The sequence below is a fragment of the Thamnophis elegans genome, chromosome 9 (assembly GCF_009769535.1).
Source record: "Thamnophis elegans isolate rThaEle1 chromosome 9, rThaEle1.pri, whole genome shotgun sequence".
Classification (NCBI taxonomy): domain Eukaryota; kingdom Metazoa; phylum Chordata; class Lepidosauria; order Squamata; family Colubridae; genus Thamnophis; species Thamnophis elegans.
The window spans coordinates 73,379,360-73,390,240 of NC_045549.1; the positions used below are offsets into that span (position 1 = coordinate 73,379,360).

At 40.8% G+C, this 10,881-nt stretch overlaps 1 long non-coding RNA gene across 3 annotated transcripts; it reads right to left on the reverse strand.

Moving 5' to 3' along the window:
- Positions 1-4,192: 4,192 nt before the first annotated feature.
- On the reverse strand, positions 4,193-10,356 carry LOC116512893. 3 transcript variants are annotated; one of them, XR_004255943.1, is made up of 6 exons: positions 10,097-10,356; positions 8,434-8,601; positions 7,731-7,792; positions 7,379-7,504; positions 5,698-5,793; positions 4,193-5,600 (listed from the first exon to the last, which is right to left on the reverse strand). It is a non-coding gene; the product is annotated as an uncharacterized LOC116512893 (long non-coding RNA). The 3 variants fall into 3 exon arrangements; XR_004255945.1 differs by having other exon boundaries at positions 10,267-10,352; XR_004255944.1 differs by lacking the exon at positions 7,731-7,792.
- Between the last annotated feature and the right edge of the window lie 525 nt (positions 10,357-10,881).

Below are 10,881 nucleotides of genomic sequence, written 5' to 3' on the forward strand. Positions count from 1 at the left end.
TAGTGGTTCAGGTTTATTCAACTTGTATGCCGCCCTATTCCCGAGGGACTCAGGGCGGCTAACAAACCAAAGGGAAGGGGAATACAAACAGAACAAAAGACAAACAAAATTAAAAACAAAACAAGTCACAACAGTTTAAGTGGGGCCAGGAACTCGTCAGCCCCAGGCCTGCCGGAACAGCCAGGTCTTAGCGGCTGTTCAAATTACAACGGCACTGGAAAATGGGACTTATTACAATTTTTCAGATTTACGACCTTTATAGCATCCCCATGTGGCCCTCTTTTGCAACCTTGTGACAAGCCAAGTCAATTCTTTTTAACAATCGTGTTACTAACTTATCAATCACGTGGTGATGCACTTAACTGTGGCAAGAAAGGTCGTAAAATGGGGCAAACCTCACTTAACAAAGGTCTTACCTAAAAACAGAAGTGTTGGGCTCAATTGCGGTCCTTAGTCGAGAACCAAGAACTAAGTCGAGGGCTAGCTGTACATCCCTGTTCAGGGGTTCCTTGCTCAGAGTGATAATTTCGCCTGAACTTTAATAAATTTCTACAAAAGAGAGTGAACCTCGGCCGATGGGGAGCCAATGTATATGGAATCCCTAGAAGTACTACTCTTGGCTAGTGCTTCAACCCCGATTAAAGGAAGAGATTTATGGAGAAAGGAAGAACCATATTGGCCTATATTCATGTTTAATCAAGACTGATCATAACTGGCAGTGCGAGGGACTAGATACTTAGATTGGCTTTGGAAGGCAATTGAGCTGAACAGGTTAAAATTCTGTCGGGATTATCTAATCAGATAGCAATGACTTGGAAATGATTAACATTGGCTAAGTTTTCAGGGTTTTCGTTTTCTTTTTGGAAAATAAATACTATGAAGCATCAATCGAGCAACCTTTTTGATGTACGTGTGCGGTTAAAGGAGCTGCTGCATAATGCACTCCCTCCCAACAACATTGGCGTAATTTCTCCTGCACAGAACCCGAACCCTGAGCTAGTCCAGCTTTGGTTTGGGGTGTTTTTCAGAAGAGGGCTGGGATCAGTTAGTCATTTCCCAGAGACCTCAAGCAAAGTGCAAAAACACACATTGCATGGAAGCACTTTCCAAAAGTTCCTACTGGAGGCACGCTCTTTCCCTATTACAAGGTCCCATTTAAGGGGTGAAGTACCGTACACGACCGAGTGTGACAAAAGATTCCCCATACCAGCTGATCGTAATCGGAGGCTCGTGTTTTTTCAGCAGCATTTAGTGTTAATTTTGTTGTCGGCGGTCGGATTTCTATGAATGCAGCATTTTCCTCCTTTTGTTTGGGGAACGGCGGAGAGTAAATGAAAGGAATAGGCTGCAGCGCGAGTAAACTTACGCAAACGGGACGCAGGATGCAGCATCCTTGTTTTTGGAAAAGGCGCTTTGGCTCCTACTTTTATCATTTTAAATGCAGATAGATAAGGCTGCTTTGGCCCAGCCGCGGTTCTTACGACCCGCCTGACTTAGCAGCCACAGGTTGTTTGAGAAGGGGCTCAATGACCTTGCAACGAAACGTCAACTTCTGCAATTGCAGCTACGTAGCACAGGTGTAGCAGAGCAAGAATGGTATATAGGGCAGGAATGACACAGGAGGAGTGTGCGTGTGTGTAAGTGAGGCTACAGAAAGTGGCCAACCTCTCGTACTCCTCACCCCATGCAGACCCCTACATAAAGTCTGTTGCTAGAGCAAAGGTAGCAGGCATCGGAGAAGACTATGATGGGGTGGCCAGGTATCGGCAGGAGCTGCAGGGGGATGAAGGTAGACTTGAAAGCCTGGCCAGCAAGAGGACAAATGTAACGGGACCTATACTTTAGAGAGCTGCAGAAACTTTGTTCCTACTGTGATGACCTTGGCTGAGGAGATGCTCTGAGCCTTTAAAATTCTCACTCTTGGTTAAGGAGCAGGTGTGTGCAGAGAGGCCCCTGGAGGTGTTACAGCACCATAGAGATCAACCCTGGCATGAGAAAAGAGTGCGCAGGGGTAGGGACAGGAGACGTGAATCCCTGCTCTTCATTTCTTGCGATTTCCCTGGTAGGATTGGGGTTTTTTTTTAGCTCGTGGGGTCCCTCACAGAGGGTATAATGTCTCCAAATGCCCAGGCTCAGTTGCCAAATAGGATATGGACAGTAAATGAAAGTGAAGGATGCCGTCGGCCAACCCTTAAGGGTCCCGCAGGAAGTAGAGCAGGTGAGACCTCTCAAGTGGTTGATGGAAGAACCTCAGCTCTACAGATGGCCAAGCACCAAAACTGCTCCTCGGTATCTTTCTGGCTTTCCCCTCGTGCTCCTTTCGCTGTTGTTCTGTTTAAACAGCTCGTCTTTGGAGGAAATCTTAGCCAAGAGAACCATTTTGACTCGAGGAATCTAGACAGAAGTGAGTTGTAATGGTTAAACCGTTAAGACCAGAATCGTGAAGAACTAGGATCCTGGTTCACCTCCAGCCATGGAAGCTCACTGAGTGTCTTGGAACCCATCATTTTTCTTCTGACCGAGGCTTCCCAAGAACAAATTCCTTGTTCCGACAAAAAAAACGTTTTATTTCCTGTGAATTCTGCTCCTTCACATCCAGTAAAATCTTTCAAGGGAGGATTTACAGTCATAGACCTTATCTGGTTTGGAGAGCTGCCAGGCTGATATCTGCAAAACTTGGCAAGGAGTCTCGGAAAGTCACGAACCAATTAAGCGAACTAATTGTCTCCTGCAAATTTAACTCTTTCACCCCTCTCTTATTTCCTTGTGGAGGGACTATCCATCATCCACCTGAGGCCTGAGTCCCAAGTCAACCCTTGTTCCTTAGCTGTTCCCTTCATCTGGCAACTTTGCGCACACTGGGAACAGGCTCCAGCTGTTCGTCTGCCTCACTGAGGTCTGACTCTGAAGGCAGCTGATAACTGGCATACGGCTCTGGCCCCCCCTCTGCCTCCGAAACAGAGCCCTCCTCAGAGCCTTCCCCAGAATACAGTACTGGCCCAGGTTCCTCCCCAACCTCCTCACTGTACGAGTCTGCCACCTGCTCCACTGGCAGGCCACAACAAATTTTACGGATGCCAAACATGTTAGGGGTACTCCAACTAAGGACGCCATCTTTGCCTGCTGTGCGGCTACTGCTACTGCTATCTACATTCTAATAGAAGCTCCAGGATCTCCTTCCTTGTAGAGTATCCTGCTAGGGTATGAAAGAAGCAGCATTTCTACATTCAACTCCTATTGTGCTTCAAATTTGGCCCAGATCTTGTGATATTCTCTTATTATGTTTATGTTATGTTCCGGAAACGCTCACTTCCGGCTTCCTGCCGCTGTTAAGGTGCACTTCCCTTGCCGAAACCTAGGGTCCTTGATCTGCGCATGCGCTTTTCTGCATAGACGGAGGGAAAGCGAAGCCGCGGCGATCACGTGCGTTTCCAGAAGGCGGCCGCGGTGGCAACGGAGCCCGGATGTCGCTGACTGCAAAACACGCCTCCGTCCGGATTTGATGACGTTCAAGAGGCGCTGCCGGAACTCCTCGGCTTCATTCTGGCTCAGCGCAAAGCTTCTTATGCCAGGGTTAAGGCTGGAACTACAGCCCCATTATCCCCAGCCAACACGATGGCTTGATGGGATTTGAAGTCCCAGCCCCCGGAGACCCCGCCCAGTCTTAGCAGGACTGCCACACCCAGCTTTCCGCAGCCCTGCTTGCGCGAGCGGTGGGGGGTGGGAGCCCTGACTCCCTCCCCAACACTGGTTGGCCATGTGTCCAGATGGCACCCCAAACGCGCGTCGCTGCAGATAGAGGTAGTTCTCTGCTTACACGTGTTTATTTAGTGACCACTCAAAGTTATAACAGCACTGAAAAAGGGGGACGTATGACCATTTTTCATACTTGCGTCATTGGCAGCATTCATTCCTGAAGCCACTTGATCAAAATTCAGGTGGCTTGGCAACTGGTTGATTCTTTATGGGGGTTGCAGTGTCCCAGGGTCATGGGATCACCTTTTGCGACCTTCTGACAAAGTCAACAGGGAAACCAGCTTCACTTAACAACCGTTTGACCAACTTAGCACCTGCCATGATTCACTTAACAACTGTGACAAGGAAAGCAGTTAATGGGGCAGAAGACTAATTGGCAGCTCCAATTTCAGCCAGGGGTTGCAGAAGAATAAATAAAAATGAGATCCAGACAAGCTGTGAGGAAAGAAGAAATATTTATTCCCCAAATCCAAAGAAGGTGCATTTAGGAGCAGGCTGCAGAGAAATGGGTACTCCAGCAGATTTTTCTAGGGGGTGGCACTTGGTTAGTTATCTGCTAATTTGATTAAAAGAAAACAAGCTTAGTACACATTTAGCAACACCTAGTCTTCACTTTGTAGTTCCAAAGGCTTTATTATGGGTATATCCAGATTAAAATGCCAAAATCACTTAAATTTTGCTACACACCATATGCGGGCTTCAGATCTTCTGAATCACATTTCTTAAAACTATTCTTTCTGTTCACATGCAGTATAAGCTTTCCCTTCCTTTTTCATCTCAGCTGTTTCTTAAACTCCCTTTTCCACGAAAGAGCTATAAATCATTCACTTTCTTACAACCATATAAATTTATGAAAATCACAGCTGTAAAGGTGGTAGCTATGTTTATCCATACATTTCCCTCATCTCATATAATGCAATTTACAAACACAAAGACAAACACAAAAATTCCATCAATATGATGGAGTTAGGAAACGGGCTTTTCCTGGATTGTGGGTTTGCAATTTCTTCCCCTTAATTAGCATCTGTGATTAGAAAAACAGTAAGTTTTCATAAAGAGGTTTAGAGGGAAGAAATGTTTAGTAGTTGCAAAAAGGTCAGAAGGGCAGCAGAAAGGAGAGGGATTAAAGAGTCTCCCTCTCAGCCTCTGGCTGGTAAACATAGGTAAATGATTCTTATAGCTCATCAAAACAGCATCATTAAATCACCTTTTTAACTTTTCTTCCTTTAAACAAAACATTACAATATCCAACATATATAATGATGGTAAAATAATCTCAATTTAAACGAGAAACATTCATAGCCCCAATAACAACTTTTTAAGAAAAGCGTTTTTTTTCCCAAAAGAACTTTTCAAGCTCTTTTAAGGCTTCTTTATTTTATCTTTAATTACAGTTGAAAGTACCTTTGTTTTCTCAAATTGAATTAAATTACTATAGTATCCTCCCATATTTTAGTCCATTTTCTTTTACATAAATCCTGTGCATTTTGCTTTTTCATTCCCGGCTAAAGCAGGCGTTCACATGCCTAAATCCAGGCTTCCAGCAACCTTCCCGATGGGAGATACGTGTTCCTGTCAGTTTTGGGTGTACACATAAACCTAAGGACATCCCTCTAGGCGAGGTAGGCACCTCCTCTATCTTTACCTTGCGGTCAGTATTCAAGCCTTACGCTTGGGAGGAGTGCTCGATTTGAATCATTTCAGGCACCTCCCTCCAACCTATCACTTTGCAAGTGTAACTCCCCACTCAGGAGGACTTTTTATTAAAAAGTATGGGTGTCCCAAGAGAAGGGAAGTGGGGCCATTCCAGCTGCCATCTTCCATGCAAAGGAGAAGAGCACATGCTGCAACAGAGAGGGTCCAATGAAACCGTTAATAAAACCAGAAAGGGAGAATGCTAACCACCCTCCTCCCCAGGAGACCAAGCCAGCCTGTGTTTACCTTTGCAGGTCAATCTGCTTCTGTGCTGGTGCTGTTTTCTTTGTGGCCTCGATCGGCACTGACATTTTCTTGGGGCGCCTGGTCAAAATTAATCTCCTGGGAAAGAAAACAACTTGGTTTTTTTGTCAAGCGAGTAGCAGGTGGAGACTGCATCTGTTTGAATCAGCTTGTCTTGCTTGCTGAAATACATTTCCAGGACTATTGGCAACACCAGCAGCCACCTTGAAAGTGTAATTAATCCATGGGGATTTACTGCTGCCAAAGGGATTTCTCGTCTCTACACCAGGCCATTCTCACACTCTATTCACAGGATGCGCGTCATCACTTGGCCATATCACAATGAAAAGGCAGTAGTTTTATCATGACTGAGGCAAACTCCTGGTCCAGTTTGATTGGGAAATGGGAGAGCCACTTTGCTCCAGTGATTAAGGCACCAGGCAAAAACTGGGAGACAGAGAGTTCTAGTTGCGGGAGTGAGGCAAGATAGCCAGCTGGGTGACTATGGGCCAATCATTAGGAGACTATTAGTTCTAATTCCGCTTTAGTCATAACAACTAGCTGGACGACTTTGTGCCAATCACCAGAAGATACCAAATTTTAGTCCCACTTTCCCACTGAAAGCCAGCTAGGGGATTTAGGATGCATCACGATCTCTCAGTCCAATCCACCTCAAAAGGTGGTCATTGTATGAAAAACAGGAGGGGAAATCTGCCTTATCTCCAAACATGGAATAAGTATGTCCTTGACTTGTAAAAGCACAAGAAATATTATAAATGCCAAATTGATTACAAAAACAAAAATCTGAATCAGCCTTAAAATGATTAGTTTATCAAGATATTTGTTCTTTTAATCCAAAAGTTTGGAATGGCTTTCAAATGAATTAACTAGTTAAATTTACACAAAGGAATGAGGGAACGATTCCAAAATGAATGCATAAAACACCAGGCCAATGGTAACTAGCATGATTCAATTATAATTAAAATAATAGAAAATTGAGCATAAAGTATGTGCCCATTTATCAATAGTTCTTGATGTGAACATAAAATTAAAAGGAAAGAAAACAATAATATATTCTGATATCAAACCCCATACCTTAAAATTACCAACTTCCAAATTCAAAATTAACATTTGCATTTAGATAAATTATTTAAAAATGCAGATATTGCCCTTGCCTAAAATTAATTATTTTTCTAAGAAGGAAGAAGTGAAATAAGATGGAGGAAACAATAATAATCCATGGAGACAACTTTAGAGAAATTATGCATAAACCATTAAGAAAACAAAAGGAGCCGTTTTGTTTTGAGACCAGAGTGAAGGGAAAGTATTTTAAAAACAGACTGAACTACGACTCCTTGATTTACAAGAGGAAGTCTAGGCAGGTAGACTTGCATGAATATTGTTGAATTATGGTTATTTGCAGGAGAAATTCTTTTGGAACACTTCTTCATTAGCAACATGGACAAAACAGCAAATCTTTAGAATTCAATGAAGGCATCTTTGTTGGATGCTTTATAATTTCTCATGCAAATTACATAACATAGTGACACACAGATGTGTAATCTACTCCATATGGAGAATAGTCAAATTCCCAAGATGGCAGTGAGATTGACACACACACCAAATGAAAGGCCACCCTTGAAATACATGGCATTACATTACATTAATTTGATAAATAAATTACCTCATGCTAGTATCCATCAAACTGGTTTTGTTTGTATTGGCATCCCACAGATAAACAGCACTGGATTTATCAACAATAATTGCTAGAGTATCTCCATCTTGATTCCAATTCATAATGATGCAGTTCCTATTGAAAGACAAAAAAAATTAAATGCTCTTTAATAAACGTCAGTTTTATTGTCTGTCCTACTCATATTTTAAAACTGCACATGATGATACTGGCATACTAGATGGAGAAAATCTATTTGGGTAGATACCTTATTTTCAAAACCTCCAGTGTCTGTTTTAAGTCATCCACAAGCGAGGTTTTAAATTTAGACATTTAAGACCATAACCTGAGATTTAAAACTTACCCTGGTAAAATAATTTCATTTTTCATTTAACCATGGCGATCAAAGACTTTGACAGTATGTACCTTTAAACAAATGAAGTTTATAAGAATTACAATGTTTTTTACACACATCTAAAATCAATAACAAATTTTTTGCATATCTTTAGAAGAAGGTGGCGCAGTGGTTAGAGTGCCAAACTGCAGGCTACTTCAGCTGACTACTAGCTGCAGTTTGGCAGTTCAAATCTCACAGGCTCAAGGTTGTCTCAGCCTTCCATCCTTCCGAGGTGGGTAAAATGAGGACCCAGGGAACCCTCACATCCCCCTCTATAAAATGCCTCTCCTGACAAGTTTCAGATTGAGTTGAAAGGCTCCTGGGAGCGCTGGTGGAAAAACGGGATATAAATGAAACAGAAAAGGAATTGTACATTTGATAATGGCAGCTAGATTAGTGATGGCTAAACATTGGGGACAAAATTGGGATATTCAAAGAAATGAGTGGCATAATGAAATTTGGAGCATGGCAACAAATGATAAATTAACAACGGAAATTAAATTTTAAAAAGGGGGTGACCAAAAAGCAAATAACTATAATGAAATATTGGGGGATTTTATAACATCTGTGTTGGTGGAAGGCCAAGAGGATAAACCTCCTCAAGAATGTATGTTGTTTTGGAGGGGATAAGGGCACAATTGGAATATATTGTATATATTTTAGTTGTTACCTTCTTCTTGTGCCATATCCGTCATTGGATGTTGGTGATCATGCTGGCAAATCTTATTTTTGTCAACAGCCGCATGAAAAAGTGCTGCTGAGTTTACTCCAAACCCGTCCCTTACATTTTAAAGCCACGATGTTCTTCTTCTGCCTGGACCTCCTTTGTCCTCTTTCCCTGGAAGATTAAGCGAAGGATGCCGTATTTCTCAAATTGTTGCATGGTCAAAATATTCTCTCTCACTTTTTAATGGCTTTGATGATTTCCCTTGGCTTTCCCCTCCTTTAGTTGTTATAGACGAAGAAATATAAGGGTTTTTTTTTTAAGGGTCGGTGTGTGTGTGTGTGTGCACTATAATATTTGGAGTTTTTTTCCCCTTTTCTTTCTTTTTGTTATTTACCATGTTTGCATTATTTGTATTTATTATTTGCATTTTAAATACAAATACATAAATAAAAATAAATTTTATTTACCATGTTTGCATTATTTGTATTTATTATTTGCATTTTAAATACAAATACATAAATAAAAATAAATTTTATTTACCATGTCTGCATTATTTGTATTTATTATTTGCATTTTAAATACAAATACATAAATAAAAATAAATTTTATTTACCATGTTTGCATTATTTGTATTTATTATTTGCATTTTAAATACAAATACATAAATAAAAATAAATTTTATTTACCATGTTTGCATTGTTTGTATTTATTATTTGCATTTTAAATACAAATACATAAATAAAAATAAATTTTATTTACCATGTTTGCATTGTTTGTATTTATTATTTGCATTTTAAATACAAATACATAAATAAAAATAAATTTTATTTACCATGTTTGCATTATTTGTATTTATTATTTGCATTTTAAATACAAATACATAAATAAAAATAAATTTTATTTACCATGTTTGCATTATTTGTATTTATTATTTGCATTTTAAATACAAATACATAAATAAAAATAAATTTTATTTACCATGTTTGCATTATTTGTATTTATTATTTGCATTTTAAATACAAATACATAAATAAAAATAAATTTTATTTACCATGTTTGCATTGTTTGTATTTATTATTTGCATTTTAAATACAAATACATAAATAAAAATAAATTTTATTTACCATGTTTGCATTATTTGTATTTATTATTTGCATTTTAAATACAAATACATAAATAAAAATAAATTTTATTTACCATGTTTGCATTATTTGTATTTATTATTTGCATTTTAAATACAAATACATAAATAAAAATAAATTTTATTTACCATGTTTGCATTATTTGTATTTATTATTTGCATTTTAAATACAAATACATAAATAAAAATAAATTTTATTTACCATGTTTGCATTATTTGTATTTATTATTTGCATTTTAAATACAAATACATAAATAAAAATAAATTTTATTTACTATGTCTGCATTATTTGTATTTATTATTTGTATTTTTTTTAAAAAAAAAACAAAGAGGCCTGCGAGGTCATCTAGTCCACCCCCCCTTTGGCCGAGCAGGTGACCTTACTACACAGATTCAGACAAATGGCCGTCCAGGCTCTTCAGCGGCGGAGGCTCCTTCTTCCTCCCCCAATTGAGCAGGCAGGCAGGCATTCCACAGCTTTCTCCCCCTCCGCCCCCCGTTCCTCACGGGGGAAGAAAAGCCCACCTGTTGAACAGCCGCCTATCCTAGCCAACCGGGAAAGCTGCGAGCGCCTGAGAGGAAAGGGAAAGCGCAGAGCCCGTTCCTAGCAGCGGAAACCGAGTGACGGCGGACGGAGGAACCCCCTCAAAGCCCGGGGAAGCCCCTCGCTCCGCTCCGTATCGACGACGCCTCACCTTCCACCTGCTTCTTTTCGCCTCAGAGACGAAGCGGCGGTTAAAAAGAGCGGGAAAAGGAGACGCGCACGCGCACTCGACCGCCCGGCCAGCAAGCGCGTCAGCGTCACTCTCGAGATGACATTCCCTAGAGATAGTCAAAGGACTAAAGGGAAGAGGTGACCATTATTCGGAGTGGGAATAAGCTTATGATTGGTTAATGGCTCAGAGGGGAAGGAAGGAAGGAAGATCTGTGGAAAATTTCACCCACCCTCAGGGAGGCAGGCATCCCAACCGGTTTGACAAAAACCTCGTTTTATTTATCAGTCAAACTGTCTCAGACTTGGACACTTTCTTTTGATCTTTATCTTTTAGCCCGCAAGGTGACTATTATTTTAAATATTGAGACCTCTCAATTAATGTCTACGTATATAGCTGGTGCCTGGAACTAAATTAATCGTCATTAATAATGTTCGTTATTAGTGCCTGGACTAGTGTCAAGACACCTCTCATCTTTCTTGGCTCTAGGGACTCGGCGGGAGCCTTAGCATTGGGAAGGCTGCCGAGCTGGCTCCAATCGGAGCCCGGAGAGTAGAGGGGCGTGGGGAAAGGGGCGTGGCTGAGAGCTGGCTCCAA